General features: G+C 44.1%; 1 non-coding gene across 1 annotated transcript; it reads left to right on the top strand.

Moving 5' to 3' along the window:
* The first annotated feature begins 10,425 nt into the window (after positions 1-10,425).
* TRNAY-GUA lies at positions 10,426-10,497 on the top strand. Its single transcript has one exon. It is a non-coding gene; the product is annotated as a tRNA-Tyr (tRNA).
* Positions 10,498-21,649: the final 11,152 nt, after the last annotated feature.

Below are 21,649 nucleotides of genomic sequence, written 5' to 3'. Positions count from 1 at the left end.
CCCAGTGCTTGTCTTGTGGTGTATGTAGGGGGACACAGCCACAGGTTTGGGCTTGTGGTGTGAAGGTTTTTTAAAAAAGGATCTTGTTCCACTAGCATTAATAGGCACATGCTTTCAAGGCTTTTTGGATAATCTAGAATTTGTATCCAAGTGAAGAAACCAAGAACTTTCAGAAGCCAGTGGTGGTTCCTTGACCCAGTCTCACCTGGCTGGGCCGGGCTCCTGCAGAGGCTGCTGTGATGGTCAGAGGTGCTTGTGGTCATGCGTCAGGCCCTGCTCAGTGGTCTGAGTCAGATTTCCTCTCTGCCAGACTACCTGGAGAACTGTGGTGGATGCTCACTATTGCTTGTTTTAGACAAATCCAGAGTTAAGTCCCAAACTTACTAAGACTGTTTCCTAGTTTGAGAGTATTCCGCTCCTAATCCAGTCAAGAGTTTTGAGGATGTGGTGGTGTCTTTTTTTTTTTTTCCGAGATTAATATTTCTTGGCTTTTTTATTTTGAAAAATTAACGCTCTGCCCTTGATCAAATCAAGGATCACATACTGTATTTGGTTGTCATTGCTTTGTTAGTCCAGAATATCCCCCCTTGTGTGTTTGATGATTTTGATATTTAAGTAAGTCCACATAATTTAAGCTGTGTTATAGAATGTCCTACATGCCCTTATAGAAGGTCCTTATGATTAGATTCTTGTTTAAATGTTTTTGGTGAGAAAACTAAATAGGTGAGAATATTTGAGAATAATTTGTAAAAATTAATTCTGGGTATGGATGAGTGTATTCGATGAAAGTAGATGTGAGGCTCTAGGTTTGGGACTTTTGAAGCCCTTATGAGGGTCGGAAATGGGATCTATGTAGTGAGATCATTTTGGGTACATTGATATATATGTATATATTTTATATATATTTACACACATGAAGAAGTGAAGTCGCTTATTCGTGTCCGACTCTTTGCGACCCCATTGACAGTAGTAACCTACCAGGCTCCTCCGTCCATGGGATTTTCCAGGCAAGAGTACTGGAGTGGGCTGCCATTTCCTTCTCCAGGGGATTTTCCCAACCCAGAGATCGAACCTGGGTCTCTTGCATTGTAGACAGACGCTTTACTGTTGGAGCCACCAGGGAAGCCTGGCTGTTATAATTCTTGTGGAAGTGAATTCTCAGCATGTACATTTAATCACAACATACTGATCGCCTACTCTGTCAGGGATTATTTAGTTGCTTGTTTATTGTCATTCAGTTACATGATACAGAGCTGACATTCTATCAGAAAAGTACAGGGACTTCCCTGGTGGTCCAGTGGTTAAGAATCCACCTGCCGATGCAGGGAACACGGGTTCAGTCACTGCTCCTGAAAGATTCCACGTGTCAAGGGGCAACTAGACCCATGGGCCACAACTTCTGCAGCCTACATGCTCTAGAACCGTGCGCTCTGCCGCGGGAGAAGCCACAACGAGAAGCCCATGCACTGCAACTAGAGAGTAGCCCTTGCTTGCTGCAGCTAGAGAAAGCCCACGAGCAGCAACAAAGCGCAGCCAAAAGTAAAATATTTTAAAAAGCAGTAGACAATATACGATGTGTAAGGTATACAGCGGAAGTAATTCTATTCAGTATGTTAGAAGATACTGTGACTGGGGAAAAGTGAAAGTGAAGTTGCTCAGTCGTGTCTGACTCTGTGACCCCATGGATTGTGGAACCCCATGGAGCCACAAGACTCCTCATTCCATGAAATTTTCCAGGTAAGGACCCAGGGGTTGAACCTGGATCTCCTGCATTGCAGGAAGACGCTTTACTGTCTGAGGCACCAGGGAAAGGGGTAAGGACATGAGTTGGTATGGGGGAATACAGTTGCATAATTAAAACACATGATCAGTGTAGGGCATATTGCGAAGATGAGATTTGAACATAGACTAGGAGGAGGTGAGGAAGTTAGCTAAGTGGGTATCAGTGGAAGGGTGTTCAAGGCAGAGGAAATGGCAAGAGCAGAGGCCAGCACATGTCCTGATGTGTTGAAACCATGAGAGGAGACCAGTGTGACTGGAAAAGAACGAGAAAGGGAGAATGTGTAAGTGAGAGGTGATGGGGACTTAGGCTAGGGTTGGTGATGATTGGTTGTTTCGGGGATTAGTTTAGAACTAACAGGATTTTGGTGAGGTGTGAGGAAAAGAAAGGAATCAGGTATGACTTGTTATGAGGAGACCAGGATGAAGCTGTGGGTGGAGTTGATTTGGGAAGGAAGATCAGTAATTGGATTTGGGACATGTTAAGTTACAGATACCTGTTGGGAATGTAAATCCATTCCCAGCTGATTTGGTAGTGGGGAGGGGAGGAGGGGATGAGTGGGTGGAGGGAGAGATTTCATAAGTGTCAGTAAAGCCACAGGACCAGGTGAGCTTCTCCAGGGAGTGAATGCAAAGGAAGAGACCCGAGCATCAGAGTTAGGAGAAACCCCAAGGGACACAAAGAATGAAGGTGAGGTAGGCGAAATTGAGGTTGGCTTGCTCTTCCATTTTCTTTGAATTCATGACATCCCCCAGCTATAGTTTCTTTGAGCAGTAATTGATATTCTTGGTGGGTCCTGCCAGGGTTTTGGGATGTCCTTCCTATGGCTGCTTGTTGATCCTTTGTTTGAAAGCAACTCAGGCGTAAAATACGTTTTCCTCTTAATCTAGTACAGTGTTGTTCAGTGGCCCCTCAGCACCGGCCCTGGTGTCCAGGTTGTACACTGGATCACAAGACAGGCAGAAAGAAAGACCACAGCACTATAAACGGACTAGCAGGCATCATTCAAAAGGGAACAGTGTGGAGGAAAGCATAGGCTGGGTGGTGCCCTCTCTTCTGTACAGGGCAGCTGACTTGGTGTGAGAAAGTGAAATTGTACTTGTCAGCAGTACAATGAATATTCATGTGTATGTGTGGGTCATTTTTAAATATGAAAATAGTTCTGAGAAGAACAGGGTGATTATAAATCGCACTTTATGAGGTGAGGAGTGTCAAACAAAAAATCCCAAAATTGAAAGTCATCACTTAGAAAATTGCCTGGCATGTTCTTTCTAGGTAATAATGGCTCAAAGGGCAAGGAGATACTGTACTTATTGGATGCTGAAGTTTAAAAGGGATTTCCTAATGGAAATAAAGTGAAGGAAAACATCTTGTTACAGTCTTGCCTTTGGCCTTGTATATTTTGTTCTAGTTTAAAAGAGGGGAAGGGTCGTGGTTGCCTGGCAGTGCAGTCTCTGAGGTCAGGGACAACTGTTGGGCAGCCGCCTCAGTGGGCCCTGTGTGGATGTGATGGTCCGAAACCAGGCCACAGCCTCACGGGTTCAGAAACTTCATTTTGTCCTCCATGGAGCTGTTATAATTTCATACAGTCAGAACATTGGCCAGGTTTCCAAGAGAAATTGATATTTAAATGGTGTATTTATTAATAGAAAAACACTACATCTCTCAAGTGGAGCAGTGCTCATATTGGGTGGTGACCTGCACAGAAAAGTCACGCAGTAAAAACCAGTTTTGTAATTGGAAGACTGTCTTTGCACCAGAGCGTAGAATTGGAATGGAAAAATGAACTGGATGGTCTTAATAGCTGAGGGTAGTGGACCGTGTATCGTCTGTACTGAAAGGGTCAGAATTCTTCCCTGTGTGTTGCTCTGGTCCTTCCTGTAATAAACAGGACTGTTACTGTGGGTGGAAGGTTGGTGTTTGGGTCTCCTCAGGCACCTACTGAGGGCTGCCTGTTAGGGTGCATTCTAGCGGTTCAGGGACCATGAGTACCACAAAACCTGGTCACAACTAAGAAACAAGCTCACTATTTTTAGTTCAGTCACTCGGTTGTGTCTGACTCTTTGTCACTTCGTGGACTGCGGCACGCCAGGCTTCCCTGTCCATCACCAACTCCCAGAGCTTTCTCAAACTCACGTTCATTGAGTCGGTGATGCCATCCAACCATCTCATCCTCTGTCGTCCCCTTCTCCTCCTGCCTTCAGTCTTGCCCAGCATCAGTCTTTTCCACTGAGTCAGTTCTTCCCAACCTGTCAAAGTCTGTGCTCCCCCTCACTTTTATTCTTTTGTTATGGTAAAATATACGTACCATTTTAACCATTTTTAAGTGTGTAGTTCTGTATCATTAAGTACATTTACATGCTGGTTCAACTGGCAAAATCTCTTAATTGGTGATTTTTGTGGAAGGATCAAATCCGGGAAATGAAAGAGCAAACTAATACAATCCATCAGTCTGTTGTGGAGACACTGGATGTGGGACCAGAAGCTCCGATGATGAGTCTACACTGCAGCATGGTGACGATAAACCTCTTTTTTTTGGCCTGTGACAGGAGAGTAAGGGCAATGTGGTTTGTTGCAAGGATGCTGTGAGCACATACATGGGAGCACAGCGCCTGGCAGAGGGCTGAGTTTTGGAACAATTAATTGTTGCGCATTTTCCCTTATGGAAGAGGAGGAGGGGCACATGTTCCAAGGGAAACCCCTTTCTATCTCTGGCATTTAAAAAAAATTCAGACAAAGCAAGAACAATTCCTCTTTTCCACAGGTAAGAAAGTGAACTTAAATCTTTTTGATGTATTTTTAAAACACATAAATGCATTTCATACATTAAAATTTTTAAAATACATTGTAAAATACAAATGCGGGTCCAGTGGTTAAGACTCCATGCTTCCCAGTGCAGGGGGCACAGGTGTGATCCCTGGTCGGGAAACTAAAATCCTGTGTGGCATACAGTGGCTTAAATAAGTAAAATGCTAGGAATATTCATTTTAAAAAAGAGGAAAATAGTTAAAGGATATAGATACAATATAACATTACAAATGGTTATCTCTCTTAACGTTTTATTTTCCTTCTTTATGCTTTTTGATATGTTCCAAAGTTTACTCAATGAATGTCATTACTTGTAAAACAACGGATTTTAAAAATACATTAAATGTAATTTAATACATTAAAAAAGTTTAATGTATTTTAATAATACATTTGTATTTAAAAATGTATTAAAATACATTAAAATGTATTAAACATTTTTAATGTATTAAATTTAATGTATTTTTACATTACATTAATGCAGGAGACTTAAGAAATGTATTTTTACATTATATCCAATGCAGGAGTTGTAAGAGATATGGGCTCCATCTCTGGGTCGGAAGATCCCCTGGAGGAGGAAATGGCAACCCACTCTAGTATTCTTGCCTGGAGAATCCCATGGACAGAGCCTGGCAGGCTATAGTCCAAAGGGCCTCACAGAGTTAGACAGGACTGAAGTGACTTAACACAGCACTTTCTCGTTAGAAGGATGTCAATGCAGAAAATAACCACTAGGTGTCAGCCTGGCTTTGTGCAAATTTCTTATCGCAGTCCAGGCATCTTGAGGAAAAGCTTCCCTTCCTGTGTAAACTCCCATGACGTGGGGCTTGTGTTTTCTGAACCCCACCTCTGGTCTTGGCCCAGAAAGGCTCTGAGGTGCTTCCAGCTCTCTTTTCTGGTGTCCTGGTCCCAAAACAGAACCTTGAATATCTATAGCCCAGCAGCATGTATCATGAGAGGGACCAAAAGTGAATTCAATTCAGAGGAGATAGAATGTCTAGGCTGTGGGCCAGTAACCCCAGATACATTGATTTGGCAGCGCCCATGGAGCAGGCAACCGGTCTACCTCCATCCTGGACTACCAAACACCAGTCTGACAATGGGCTCAGCTGACAGGGAAGCAGCAGCAGCTCTTAGTCTCTGAATCCCAGAACATGAGTATAGAAAGTTAGTCGCTCAGTTGTGTCCAACTCTTTGTGACCCCATGGATTCCTCTGTCCATAGGATTCTCAAGCCAAGAGTACTGGAGTGGGTTGCCATTTCCTTCTCCAGGGGATCTTCCCAACCCAGGGGTCAAACCTGGATCTTCTGCATTGTAGGTAGATTCTTTGCCATCTGAGCCATCAGGGAAACCACCTTGAGAGTGAGTTCCAGAGCATGCTGCTGCTGCTAAGTCACTTTAGTCGTGTCTGACTCTGTACGACCCCATAGATGGCAGCCCACCAGGCTCCCCTGTCCCTGGGATTCTCCAGGCAAGAACACTGGAGTGGGTTGCCATTTCCTTCTCCAATGCATGAAAGTGAAAAGTGAAAGTGAAGTCACTCAGTTGTGTCTGACGCTCAGCGACCCCATGGACTGCAGCCCTCCAGGCTCCTCCATCCATGGGATTTTCCAGGCAAAAGTACTGGAGTGGGGTGCCATTGCCTTCTTCGGTTCCAGAGCATAGAAAGCTTGAATTGATATTTCCCTGCATTTCCTTCAAAAATGAAGTAATAAGAATAAGGCAAAATCAGAGAAAAATCACAATACTGTTCATCAACTACATTAATTTCCCCAGTAGACTTTGTCCATGAAAACCAGGACTTTACATTGTCAATGTCAGTGTGGAGGCAAAGTTTTTTTCCCTTAACTTCTTTTCCCACATTATGAAAATTTCAATACACAGAAGTTAAAAGAATAGTATCATTATCTCTATGCACACTGCTTAGGTTGAACTGTTGTAATATTTCACTTCATCTACATTTGTGTGTGTGTTTATTTTGGCTGATCTTTTAGAAAGTGAATTGGAGATGTCATGACACTTTACTCCTAAATACTTAAGTGTAAATTTTCTAAAAATTATGACTTCTAACATTATCACAATACCATATTACACCAAAAGAATCAGTGATTTTTAATATCTTATATCTTTAATATCTTAAATATTTTAATATTTAAGTTCATATTCAGTTTTTCCCAATCATTGCCCAAATATCTTTTATAGTCGGCTTTTCTCAAGCCAGGATAGTCAAAAGCACTCATTGGATTTGGTTGTTAAGTCTTTTCTTTTTTGACCTTGCTGCTTAGCTTGTGGGAATCTTAGTTCCCTGACCAAGGATCGAACCTATACTCTCAACAGTGAAACTGCAGAGTCCTAACACTAGACCTTCAGGGAATCCTCTATTAAATCTTCTTTGGTTACTTGAGACTTTAAGACTGACTCCTCCCCTTTCTCCCTTTAGTTTTTTCTGACATGACACATTGAAGAGACCGGGTTTATTGTCTTGTATTAATAGAATGAGACATGTGCTGGATTTGTTTCACTGTTGTGGGTTTAATACATTTCCCTCTCTCTGTATTTTCTATAATCTGGATATTATATCTCAGTATTACCCAACAGAACTTTCTGTGATGATGAAAATGTCCTTTGCAATGTCCAATATGATAGTCACTAGCCACATGTAGTCACTGAGCACTTAAAATATAGCCGGTGTGGCTGAGTAACTGGATTTTACATTTTATTTAATTTGTATTCATTAATTTATATTTAAATAGCCACACATAGCTGGTAGCTGTGGTATGAAACAGCATGGATCTTAAGGCTTGATTAGATTTAGCTTTAATAGTTTTGAAGACACCAAAGGTGATGCTGTGCATTTTACATTGCAGCTCATCAGGAGGCAAGATAGTAACACACTGTCCCACTATGAGTAGAGTAGTTTTTAAAAACACTTTATCAAGGTATAATTTACAGTCAATAAAAGCATTCTAAGTGTATAGGTAAATAGGTTTCAGCAAATGTTTACTCCTGTATAACCATGACTCGACCCAGATATAGGAAACCTCTATCACCCCAAATGGTTCCCTTGTGCCTATTTCCAGTTGACCCAAATGTGCCCCCTCCTAACAAGTCTGGGGCAACCATTGATATGCCTTCTGACACTATGGAATAGCTAGCTGTCTTTCAAAGAGCTTCATATAAATAAAATCAATAAGTGTGCTCTTTTTCTGTTTTTAAAACTTTTTACTTTGTATTGGAGTGTGGCCGATTCATAATGTGACAGTTTCAGGTGGAGAGGAAAGTGGCCCAGCACTGCTGTTGCTCAGTCGTGTCTGACTCTTTGCGACCCCATGGACTGCAGCATGTCAGGCTTCCCTGTCCATCACCAACTCCCGAAGCTTACTCAAACTGCTGTCCATCGAGTTGGTGATGCCGTCCAGCCATCTCATCCCCTTTTCCTCCTGCCTTCAATCTTTCCCAGCATCAGGGTCTTTTCCAGTGAGTTGGCTTTCACATCAGGTGGCCAAGGTATTGGAGCTTTGGACTCTTATGGACTCAGCCATATACATGTATATATCCATTCTCCCCCAAACTCCCCTCAGGCTGCCACATAACATTGAGCAGATATAGCAGCATTATTTTTTTAATTTATTTATTTTTAATTGGAGGATAATTACTTTACAATATTGTGTTGGTTTCTACTGTACACTAACATCCTAAAGGAGATCAGTCCTGGGTGTTCATTGGAAGGACTGATGTTGAAGCTGAAACTCCAATACTTTGGCCACCTGATGTGAAGAGCTGACTCATTGGAAAACACCCTGATGCTGGGAAAGATTGAAGGCAGGAGGAGAAGGGGACGACAGAGGATGAGATGGTTGGATGGCATCACCGACTCAATGGACATGAGTTTGGGTAAACTCCGGGAGTTGGTAATGGACAGGGAGGCCTGGCGTGCTGCGGTTCGTGGGGTCGCAAAGAGTAGGACACGACTGAGTGACTGAACTGAACTGAACATGAATCAGTCATGGGTACACATATGTCCCCTCCCTCTTGAACTTCCCACCCCATCCCATCCCTCTAGGTTGTTGCAGAGCCCCCCAGGATGAGCTCCCTGCATCATACAACAAATTCCCATTGGTCATCTATTTTACATACAGTAACGTATATGTTTCCACGCTGCTCTCTCAATTCGTCCCACTCTCTCCTCCCCCTGCTGTATCCACAGTCTGTTCTCTTTGTCTTTGTCTCCTTTGCTGAGCTTCCAAGGAAATATACTCAACTGAATGTTTTGAGATTCATTGATGTTGTAGCATGTATCTATGGTTTGTTCTTTTCATTGCCAAATGGTATTTCACTGTATGGATATGCTACAATTTGTTTATCCCTTCTGTTGATGGAGATTTTGTTGTTTCCTATTTAGCACTGAGAGCTAAACTTTCCCTCTCAGTGCTCCTTTAGCTGTATCCGACAAATTTCGATAGGCTGTGTTTTCATTTTTAATCAACACAAAACATTCTCGGATTTCTCTTTTCTCTTAAGAGTTCTCCTTTTTAAAAACTATTGTTGATTTACAATATTATATGTTTCATGTGTGTAGCATAGTGATTCAATATTTTTATAGACTATACTCCATTTGAAGTTATTATAAAATATTGGCTCAATTTGTGAGTTCTCCTTTGACTCGGGGATGATTTAGAAGTGTGATCTTTAACTTCTAAATACTTGGGGACTTTCCAAAGATCTTTTTGTTAATTTCTAAGTTAATTCTGCTGTGGTAAGAGAAATTCCTCTCTGTAAATTATTTTTAAATTCTTATTAAGACTTGTTTTAGGGCCCAGTTATATGATCTATCTTGGTGAATGTTTCTTATTCACTTGAAAAGAATGTGTATCTGCTCTTGTTGGCTGGAGTGTTTTACGCTTGCGTTTGTTGTTTGGTCGCTGAGTCATGTCCGACTCTTTTGTGACCCCACGGACTGTAGCCCACCAGACTCTTCTGTCCATGGATTTCCCAGACAAGAATATCGGCGTGGGTTGCCATTTTCTTCTCCAGGGGATCTTCCCGACCTTGAGATTGAATGTGTATCTTCTGCATTGCATGTGGATTTTTTACCACTGAGCCACCAGGGAAGCCTGGATTGTTCTGTAAATACAAATTCAGTCAAATTGTTTGAGGGGCTTCCCTGGTGGCCCAGTGGCTAAGACTTTACGCCCCCAATATAGGGTGTCTGGGTTTGATCCCTGGCCAGGGAACTAGACCCCACATGCCTCAGTGAAGATCCAGCATGCCATAACTAAGACCCAGTTCAGCCAAATAAATAAATATTTAAATAAGTATATACCCCTTAAAAATTGTTTGATAGTGTTGTTCAGGTTTTCTGCTTTCTGTGTCTACTTTCTTATTGATTATCAAAAGAAGTCTATTGCAGTATTAACTATAAATGTGGATTTGTCTGTTTTTCTTCAATTCTTCCATTTTTCTCTGTATGTATATTAAGCTTTGTTATTTCTTACATACACATTTAAGATTGCTGTATCTTCTTGATGAATTGACCTCTTTGTCATCATGAAATGTCCTTCATACCTGGTAATAGCTCTTATCCTAATGTCTACTTCATCTAATATTAATGTAACAACTTCCGTTTTCTTATGCTTACTGTTTGCACAAAAATCTTTTTCCATCCTTTTACTTTTAACTTGTGTTTTAAATTTTAAAGTGTATCTCTTGTAAGCAGCATGGGCTTCCCTAGTAGCTCAGTTGGTAAAGAATCTGCCTGCAATGCAGGAGACCCCTGTTTGATTCCTGGGTCAGGAAGATCCACTCTGGGATAGGCTACCCACTCCAATATTCTCGGGCTTCCCTGGTGGCTCAGCTGGTAAAGAATCCGCCTGTAATGCGGGAGGCCTGGGTTCGATCCCTAGGTTGGGAAGATCCCCTGGAGAAGGGAAAGGCTACCCACTCTAGTATTCTGGTCCGGAGAACTCCGTGGACTGTATAGTTCATGGGGTCGCAAAGAGTCAAACACAACTGAGCAACTTTCATTTTCATTTTGTCAGCGGCGTATACTTACACCTGGCTTTTACCCAGTCTGACTCTCTTTTCCTTTTTTTGAATGTTTAGACTGTTTACATTTAATGTAGTCATCAGTATGATTGGGATTAAGTGTACCACTTTGCTAATTGTTTGCTATTTGTCTCCTCTGTTCTTTGTTCCTTCTTTCCTCCTCTTTTTGTGACTTTTGGGTGAATATTTTAAAAATTCCACTTTATCTTCACTACTCGCTAATTTGCTCTACTTCTCTGTTTTATTTCTTTAGTGATGGCTCTGGGGTTTGAGATATTCATCACATGGTCCTACTGAATTCCCTAGTGAATGCCCTGAGTTATCATCAACAAGGACTCTCTCCTTCCTGGTTAGTTAAAACTTAAGCGCTGTGTAATTTCTGGGAGCAGTTCAGCTCAGTGTTTCTTGGTAGCTCTTTAGCCTGGAGTTTCATTCTACCTGTGAACATCTTGTATTCAGTAAAGACTCAAGGGCACTCCTGGGAAGGTTTTTTTTTTTTGTTTTTTGTTTTAGCTGTTTTTCTCCCTACTTCTCTCCATCAGAACTCAGTCCTTCAACTTCCAAACTTCCAGGTATCTCAGCTTCTCTGAACCCCCATCTCTGTCTCCTCGACACACTGGCTTGGGGTTCTCTGTCCCTGCTGTGTGGTCTGGAGGGTGCCTCCAGGAAGAAAGTGAGGACTCCTACCAGCCTAACTTCATCTGTTTCCTTTCTTTAGGACTCACTGTGCTACCTGTTGTCCATTGTCTGAACAAGTGTTTCATATGTTTTGTTTGGTTTTCTAATTGTTTATTGTGGGAGGGTAAATCTGGTCTATGTTATTCTCTTATGTCATAAAGAGAAGTCTCATTTAACTTTTGATTATTGATCTTTATTATGTGGCTACATAGTCTTTATTATAATAATTTAAAAATGCATATAAATAATCTATGTTCATAGCAGAAAATCCTTGAAATGCCCATTGAACTAAAAATCATCCATAATCTCCTCTATCCTGAAGTAAGCATAAATAATGTTTTAGCATATATCTTTCCAGACTTTTCTATGTGCATGTGTATCTATAAGTATGAAACTAAGACTATACTATCCACTGCGACGATGGTTTATAACGGCTGCCCGGTCCCCAGGAACACAGAGAAATGGCAACTATTTTTTTCCATATTATGACAACTCATGAGTTTTATAGGAGAGCCGCCTACATTTCAGACACATTTGTAAGACTCTGGATTTGATAAATTTCACATGTAAAAGAAAACTGCGTGTACATGTGTATGTATATAAAATTCTGCAAGTCTGCAAATGTAAAATTTTGAAAGAGAAGGAATTTTATATAACCTCCCCCCCCCAAATAAAAAGAAAAAAAGGAGAGAAAGAACGAAAAATGACAGATTTAGCATCATATTTTTAGGCCTCAAAAGGGCTTGTCATCAAATGCACTGTTTGAGTGGGCAAAGACCGAATTTTTTTTATGGATTGTCAGATTTCAAGAATTTTGTTCAAGTCTGGACTATTTATTAATTTGGACCTTTTAAAGTTAAAAAGAAATAAACCAAATAAGCCAGCCTGCTAAAAAAGAAGAAGGTACAAATGAAAGTTCTGTAGCTCTTTTCAGAAAACACCCTCTACTAGCCAGATCAGAAGTGGCCACTGGTCAGCAGGGAGTGAGCATGGCAAAAGCTTTGAGGTTAGAGTCGTGAAGACCCAGACTCTAGCTGCAACCTTTGGCAATTTCCTCATCCACAAAATGAAGATAAGTGTGACTCAGAGGCTGACTGTGAAGAGGAAATGAAATAAAATTTGTAATGTGTCCAGTGACCAAAACCACTCAGGTGTTCAGTAAAAAACCTCAGAGGTATTGCAAAACCAGCTCCAGATCATAGAGCCAGCAGAGTGTCAAGTACAAAGTCACCTTCTCCAGCCCTCAGTGTATTTATTCCCTTTATCTTCATATATTTTTCCAGCTAAAGTCTCTCTTTTTAAAGACACTTTAGTCGTTATGTTTTTCCAGAACACTGAAAACTCTATCCATGACCCCTTGGTTTCCACAGTCAGATGTGCTCAGCTGTCATGGGTATTTTCTCCGTGTCTCTCTGTCTTTCCCTTCCCTCCCCTCCCCGAGTCGGTCGCTTTTCCTCTGTGTGTCTCTTTGGTGGAGGGGAGGCCCTCTTGATTCTTCATACCTTTGTCCTTCTCCTCCAACCACATACCCTAAGAAAAGTGTGAGTGCTGGGTGTGCTTCTGGGGGATGCACTCTTCTGTGTCACCTAGTCCTTAAAGAGCCATTGCTGGACATCCCTGGGGGTCCAATGGTTAGGGATCCACCTACATGTGGGATCCAGGAAGATCCCACGCACTGGGAGCAACCGAGCTCGTACAACACAAGTACTGAGCCCGCACACCTAGAGTTGGTGCTGGGCAGCAAGAGCCACCATCACGAGGAGAAGCGCGCGCACCGCAACCAGAGAAAGCCTGAGCATAGCGCTGAAGACCCAGTGCAGCCAAAAATCAATAAATACATTTTAAAGAGCCATTGCTTCCATTACTGTGGTCCAATCAGCATTCCAGAGGCACTCTTTCCTCCTCCCCTGACCCCCTCAATTCCCCTCAGGTTCACCCTGCCTCCATCAGCCCCAAGAGCTCCAGGAAGATCAACATGAGAGGAATGCAGGATATTTGCTCCTTGATCTCACTGGAGGAACGTGCCATCACTATCGGAGGCAAGAATGACAAATGTCCATCTATATTTTATGACAAAGCATCAGGACATTCTCTGCATAGATGGTTTTAGGAGGGTTCTAGCTGGGCTTCAGGGACTTCTCAAAGTCTGCAGACTGCCTCTGGGGGTTGAGATTGGCCATGTGACCTTCAGTTCTGGTTTAGTGCCATTCATAGGTGAAAGTATTGGTCTGTCACTGCCTGTCAGGGGGTACCTCAGATGACTCAGAGGCGGGGTGTCTTGGCCCATGATGGCCACCTTCCTAGATGGGGGGTCAGAGGCTTTGACCTTTCTGTGGCCAGTGTGGCAGGACATGCCCACACCTGTAAGGCAGAGATTAAAAGATTGGAGTACCAAGGAGATCTGGGTTATTAGTGCTAATGGGTTCTTCTTGTACTCATGGCAAGCAATAAAACATAAAAACCAAAGATTATGGAACCAGATCGACCTCTGTTGGAATCCAGACTCTTGGGCTTCCCAACTGTGAGGTCCTTGGCAGTGGCTCTCCCCTTAGGTTCCTTGTCTTTCTTGTAGAACTAGAGATGAGCCACTGTAAGTAAAAAAATGCAACTGCTCTGCACATAGTAGGTGATCACTGAATGTTAATATCCTTTCTTTTTCTCTTTCCTAAACTTGGATTATCTTTGACATTGTTCTTATAGCAATCCTTGGACATAAACAGGGAGAATATTTGTATTCCCATTTTAGAAATGAGAAAATGGGATTTGCATAAGATCACAGGAACAGGGCTGGGTCTGGACCCCAGAAATTGATACTACAGTAGAACTGCTATGGAAGAAGACAAGCTGAGCTTTCATCCTGGCCTTACCCCTGCTTGCTGGGTGACCTCCCTGAGCCTCAGTTTCCTCATCTGTAAAGTGAGGATAATAAGAGAGTCTACCTCCGAATGTTATTGTGAGGATAAAGGAACTAATATTTATAAACTGCTTAGACTGGCCAATAATAAACAGTGCGTGCTAAGTCGCTTCGGTCCAATCCGACTCTTTGCCACCGTGTGGACTGTAGCCCACTAGGCTCCTCTGTCCATGGGGATTCTCCAGGCAAGAATACTGGAGTGAGTTACCATTCACTTCTCCAGGTGACCTTCCTGACCTAGGGACTGAACCTGCATTTCTTATGTCTTCTGAATTGGCAGGCGAGTTCTTTACCACTAGTGCCACCTGGGAAGCACATAATAAACTGTAGCTCTGATGATTAAATGAGACTTACAAAGCCCTCTCTCAGGGGCTTATTTTTGGATATTTTCTTGGGGCATTCTGGGAGAGTGTCCTTTTGAGTTCTCTGTGTCCTGAATCTTAATGAGGGATGCTGTTGTGCTGTGCTTAGTTGCTCAGTTGTGTCTGACTCTTTGCGACCCCCTGGACTGTACCCCAGCAGGCTCCTCTGTTCATGGAATTCTCCAGGTAAGAATACTGGAGTGGTTTGCCATGCCCTCCTCCAGGGGATCTTCCCAACCCAGGGATTGAACCCAGGTCTCCCACATTGCAGGGAGATTCTTTACCGTCTGAGCCACCAGGGAAGTCCAAGAATACTGGAGTGGATGGCTTATCGCTTCTCCAGGGGATCTTCCCGACCCAGGAATTGAACTGGGGTCTCCTGCATTGCAGGCAGATTCTTTACCAGCTGAGCTACCAGGAAAGCCCTAATGAAGGGTAAAGGGAGTTAATCAGTATCCATCTACGTCCAGTTACTTCCCCCTGACAGGAGGGTATACTGTGTGGGCCTGTGAGTGCATGTGTGTTATGATGGAAACCAGGGTGGGCTCCCTGGAGCAGGCGTCACTCAGGCAGCAGACCTGAGCTCGCCATCAGTCACCATCTCCCATGTGTATGTATCTTTTTGTGACGGTGGCTCAGGGAGAGTCTGCTCTTAATATTCAACTGGCAATGACAGGCACCAAAATTTGATTTATATCCATGGTAACTGTCATCCAGGGGAACAGTGAGAAAAAGAGTCTTTTTACCCATCCTCGTCAAACAGAGCCAGTGCCCAGAGACCATCGGGCTCTCCTTCTGGCTCTCCTTCTGGCTGGCCCCAGCTTGCCTCTGCAGAGAAGATGTGTGTGTCTCTTCCTCATCTCTCCCTCCCAGGGAGCCCCGGCTTATGGTTCGAGACTGCAGATCAGCAGACCTGAAGGCAACAGAACAAGGACCCAGCCTTCCTGCCTCTGAAAACTTCCCTGAGGCCTGGGTCCTCAGGTGCTGCATGGGAGGCTTGGGGAATCCGTCATACTCCAGATAAGGCTGAATTGCTCAAAAAGCTTGCATTTGTGGTAGCTGATAGTTTTGCCAGCAAAGACTGGTGGTGGTGGAGGGTGCAGGGGAGATGCTTGACGGAACTTTCTGGCGGTGGGAAGGCCTCCTCCCTCTCTCTCCTCACTCCTGAGGCTGCTGGCATGTCTTCTCTGAGGTATTTTTTCATGGGAAGGGGTTTTCATCCTCATCTGCTTCTGAAAACTTCTCTGTAGAGAAGTAAGGACGTTCTGGTACCAGATGGAGGGGGAGAGCCACACCCTGACCGATCTGGACAACTTTGTTGAGATCTGATTTGTCTTGATGGCCCAAAGGGGTAGAATATGGTTTGATTTATAAATCTGTTAGTCAGTTGGGCTTAAGTTGTGGGCTGGTTGCTTTGGAAGCTTTGAGACAGATCAGAGCATTGTTTTGTAACTTACGCTCCTTAAGACTCTGGTCCTGAGAAGTAGTTCATGAACAAACGGGTCCATGGTTGTATACATTTGGAAATTGGTTCATACTCTACTCTGTTTTGTTTTTTGACCTCGCTGCTCGGCTTGAGGCACCTTAGTTCCCCGACCTGGAATCGAACGTTGACTGCCATAGCAGTGAAAGTGCTGATTCTACCACTGGATCCTCAGGAATTTCCCAAGGCGGTTCAGTTGCTAAGTGGTGTCTGACTCTTTTGTCTCCATGGACTGTAGCTAACCAGCCTCCTCTGCCCATGGGATTTTCCAGGCAAGAGTACTGGAGTGGTTTGCCATTTCCTTCTCCAAGGGATCTTTCTGACCCAGGTATCAAACCTGGGTCTCCTGCAATGCAGGTGGGTTCTTTACTGTCTGAGCCACCAGGGAAGCCCATAAAGGGAATCCATATAGGGCTTTCTCATACTCTATCCCTTTATTGGAACATTACAACTCATAGAACATGTGAAAATGCCCTGAGATGTGGTATATTTAAAGAAACTATTGCAGCATTATCTAAGTTCATGTTTCCCAGACATTCTTTACCAGAATTTTTTTTTTTTTTTTTTTGCACTCACATTTGTTCCATAAAACAAACTGGGGAATGGCTGGAATGGAGATTTCCACTGGTCCTAATGCAGCTCTTGCCAATAGCATGATTTCAGAATACAGCTGGAAGGAAACAAGATCTAGCTGAGATGAAGAGGACTGTGTGGCTCATTTCCCCCATATTCCAGAATCACGGAGCCGTAAGTCTTCTTAGTGAGGTTGTTGTTGGAGGTTGGAAAGAATGAAAAATGCCCTTTGAACTGAGAAGGTATCCTGAGGAAAAATGAGGCAGGCAGCTCTGTATAATCAATGGATCAGTTTATTACAGGGTTATTTACCAACAGGGTAGATTTGGGCAGACAACTATCTGGAAGCTGCACAATTTGATAGTTAACCTAAGGTAGAGGGTAGGTGCCTGGAAACTGGACATACATTTCTAATCAAGATTTATGACAGGTAACTAGTCTCGTGGGTGCTGGGAAAATATCACCAAAGTTCCTCATCATTGTTTAGGGACTAACAGAGCGTAGAGTCCACCTGGTTCTAACGATTATTAAACAGTATCTATTAATTACAAACCCCCTGCCAACAGTGAAGTGATTTACTGCTCAGTGCAGTCTTGGGGAGGGTCAGTGGAAGGACAGGAGGAACTGAATGGACCCAAGGCGGTGTCAGTTCAGTTACACTCACAGCTAATGGATTGGGGAATGGGAGGCTGGCTGGGAGAGCCTGGAAGAGGGCTGTCTGCCTTCTCCTCACACAGGCCTAACGTTAGAGACTTCACTGCCTCCTGCGGGATCCATTTGTGAGCTTGTTAGGAAGCTCACCTTCCTGTCCATAAGTAGTGTCCCAGCCCCTGGAGTCATGGAGCTGAGCCCAATCCACTGTGGATTGTTATCCCTTCAGTCTGGAGAAGGGAATGTCTACCCACTCCAGTGTTCTTGCCTGGAGAATTCCATGGACAGAGGAGGCTGGTGGACTACAGTCCATGGGGTCACACAGAGTCGGACACGACTGAGCAACTAACACACACACACACACACACCCCATCAGTGGCTCAGTGGAGCCCTCACGTTCCTCTCTGAGGTCTCTTTTCCTATGTCTTCTGTGTTGCTTATGTAATGTGGTCTAGAGATCCTCACCGTCATGTTTTCATTCCTCTAGATAGGCTGCTGCTGCTGCTAAGTCACTTCAGTCGTGTCCGACTCTATGCGACCCCATTAGATGGCAGCCCACCAGGCTCTGCTGTCCCTGGGATTCTCCAGGCAAGAACACAGGAGTGGGTCTAGATAGGCTGTGCTTGGCTAATATCCTTGCACAGTGTGGTGAGGAGGAGTAGATCTGAACACAGACTGAGCATTTTCTTCAGAGCAGCACCTGCCCCCAGTCTCTGTCCCAGAAAGGTCAAGTCTGGTCTTACCTACTTGCCTCTCTTGTCCGGTGGCAACTCTTATGTGTTGGGGAAGGGTCCTTTGATTAGCCTGTCCATGCCACACAGGTCCACAATAGGGATATGATATGTGTTCATGTGGGTTAATAGGTCTTGCCCCAGTGAGAAGGGTTGGCTGAGGTTTTCTATTTAGTCATTACATTCTCCTCAGCACGAGTGTCTTTGGATAGGAAGTCTCAGTAAGCCAGTTACCTTATCAGTTAGGATTCTGTCCATGTCAAATGATAGAAAACTCTCCTCAAAATGCCTTAAACAATTAAGACCTTTACAAGCACACTAGCCAGCATTTAGCTGTAGCCTGTGTGTGCTAAGTCACTTCAATAGTGTCCAACGTTTTTGCGACCTTATGGACTGTAGTCCGCCAGGCTCCTCTGTCCATGGGATTCTCCAAGCAAGAATACTGGAGTGGGTTGCCATACCCTCCTGCAGGGGATCTTCCCAACCCAGGGATTGAACCTGCATCTCTTAAATCTCCTGCATTGGCAAGTGTGTTCTTTACCACTAGCGCCACGTGGGAAGCCCCAGCAGCAGTCTAAAATGCCTCAAATATGCTCTTTCATTTTGTTTCTTTTCAAGAGTTTTAATTTCTTCTATTTACCTATAATCTCACTCTCTCTCTCTTTTTTTTTTTTTGACATTGGATATGGCAATGACGAGGCTTCCCAGGTGGCACTAGTGGTAAAGAACCCACCCGCCAATGCAGGAGATGCAAGAGATGCAGGTTCCACGCTTGGGTGGGGAAGATCCCCTGGAGGAGGGCATGACAACCCACTCCGTGATTGTGGTATGTTTTGAAGCGGATTGTTTAAGGTTTATTTTGTTTGGAATTGGATCAACTTCTTGAATCTCTAGATTAATGTCTTTCACTAAATTTGAGAAGTTTTCAGCCATTATTTCTTTGAGTATTCTTTCAGCCCCACACTTTCTCTTCTTCAGCCAACAGTACAAATGTTACATCTTTGGTGTAATCCCCCAGGTCCCTAAAACTCTGTTCATTTCCTTTCAGTTTATTTTTTCTCCGTTGTTTATATTGGATAATTTCTGTTACTCCATCTTTAATTTTACTGATTATTTCCTCTGCCAGTCATATTTACATTGTGTTGTTTATTTCAGTTGTATTTTTCAGCTCTAAATTTCTAGATGGCTCTTCTTTATATCTTATATTTCTTGGCTGAGACTTTCTATTTTTTTAATGTGTTTTAAGCATGTTCATAATTGCTCATCAAAGCAATTGATGCTGCTAAAAATCCTTGTTAGACAATCCCAATATCCATATCATCTTGTTCCCTCATTGATTGTCTTTTCTCATTTAAGTTGAGATTTTCCTTGTAGGTATGATGAATAATTTTCAGTTTTATCCTGGACATTGGGTATTGGGTGTTATGTTGGGAGACTCTAGATCCTATTTACCCTTTCTTTGCAAGCAGTTACCCTGTTTAGGTGAAGCCCACAGACCCAAGTAGGGATGGATGTTCAGTTTCCCACTGGATCCCACTCACACCATCCCAGTAAAAGCAGGTCACTGCCTCACACTGCCAAGCCTTGTCTCATTGCCAGTGAATGGAGATGGAAGTTCCATTTTCTACTGGACCCTGCTTGGTGGAGGCTTAAAAAGAAAGAAGCAGTTTAATTCATTTTACAAATTGAGCCTAGGCATTCTCCTCCATGGGGTCCCCAGGGGGCCTTGTCCCAAGTGGTCCATGTGACCTAACCTTTCTGAGTGTCTAGGACAGTGTTAGTTTTTAATAAGGCAGTGCCAACCAAGGGGTAGAATCCCCTCCCCCCATCTGCCACCCAAAATGTGGTGCCCAGAGTGGTCTGCAGCCTGGAGATAACAGTCCCCATGCCTGCTCCTGGGAAAAGCTGTTAACACTGCAGGGAAAGGGAACTCCATCCCCCTAACCATCCCCTTCCCTCCACACTGTCACTCCCACCATGTATTTTGAGTGTCTGCTGTGCACTCTGGCTGGTGCTGTTTCTAGGGAATCTTAAGACCTGAACTGTGCTGTCAAGGAGCTCACAGCCTACTGTGTGTGTGAGTGTGTGTGTGTGTGTGTGTGTGTATTTGCGTGCACGTCCAGGTAAAGGGAAAGTGAAAAGTGAAAGTGTTAGTCACTCAGTTGTGTCCAACTCTTGTGACCCTATGGACTATAGCCCACCAGGCTCCTCTGTCCATGGGATTCTCCAGGCAAGAACACTGAGTGGGTTGCCATGCCTTTCTCCAGGGGAGTCTTCTCAATCCGGGATCGAACCTGGGTCTCCCACATGGCAGGTAGAGGTGGACAATTACAGCTCGGTGTGCTGTGTGGAGCCACAACACGACTAAAGAAGCAGAGGAGGCCCTGGAGAGTCAGGGAGGGATCCCCAAAGAGGGGTGACCAGGGGTGGTCTGTGTATGTAGAGGTGTGGGAAGGGCCTTCCAGGTGGAGGGAACAGCATGACCAGAGGCCAGGAGTAAGGAAGAGAGTGGGCACTTGCACCCTCAGTGAAGTCCCTGCTGAGAGCCCAGCTGTGTATAGAGAAGCCTCTTTGTATATTTAAACCAGGGAATCTGATACTTTACAATGGAACATATAGTCTGGGTACTGCTGGACCGAGGCAGTCTAATTTATTTTACAAATCAACAAGGACTGGGAGGACCTCAGTGACATTTTTATTGAGGGAATAGGGTCAACGTGTAATCGTCTTCCATTGAGAAAATTCATCAGCATAAAATTACAGAGTGTAAATGTCTGAGATCTTGAGCTGCTTTCTGGGTAGACAAGGGCTGTCCTCTGTGGATGTGGTGGGGACGACTTCTCTGGTATTTTCAAGAGCCCTTCTCCTGGTTTGTGATCCTGCATGGTCGGTTAGTCCATTTAATTCATTCATGTCAAGTGTTTATTCAGTGCTTTCTGGGTAGTCTGGGCCTTGTGCCCTGAGCTGAGTGTTTGTAAATAATCACTCATAACCTTTGTTTTCAGGGAACTTGCAGAAGATGGAGGGACACAGACATGGAGTCATCAAGCTCAGCAAAGAGTGCAATGATAGGAACATGGGGACTGGTTGAAGACAGAAGCATCCTCGAGCTGGGTGATCGGAGCAGTGTCAAGAGGGTTTATGCAGGTGCAGGCAGGATATGGAAAAACTGCAGGGTGGTGCAGCAGCTCGCTGGTCACACTGGGAACCTCCATCACTCATGGACGTGAAAGGAGTAGTTATAAGGCCTCCAAGACAAAGAGGCTACGTGGCAGGAGCCAGGACTTTCATGTGAACAGCAGGACTGTGTGGAGGAAGTGGGGGAAGCCAAACCTTGGCCCCTCTTCTCTCGCCTCCATTAGCTAAACCCAAGGGAACCAGAAGGCAAGAGGGCCTGTTGATATAGCCCAGAGAGGTGGGCCTCCATCTGCCGATGGGCACAGAGCAGAGTTGGGGGGAGGGAGCACAGAGCAGAGTTGGGGGGAGGGGAGCACAGAGCAGGGTGGTGGGGGGGGGAAGGAGCACAGAGCAGAGTTGCGGGGAGGGAGCACAGAGCAGGGTTGGGGGGAAGGAGCACAGAGCAGAGTTGGGGGGAGGGAGCACAGAGCAGAGTTGGGGGGAGGGAG

Source organism: Bubalus bubalis, chromosome 12 (genome assembly GCF_019923935.1).
Source record: "Bubalus bubalis isolate 160015118507 breed Murrah chromosome 12, NDDB_SH_1, whole genome shotgun sequence".
NCBI lineage: Eukaryota > Metazoa > Chordata > Mammalia > Artiodactyla > Bovidae > Bubalus > Bubalus bubalis.
The sequence above is the reverse complement of the archived record's forward strand: the minus strand, read 5'-3'. Positions and strand labels throughout refer to the sequence as shown.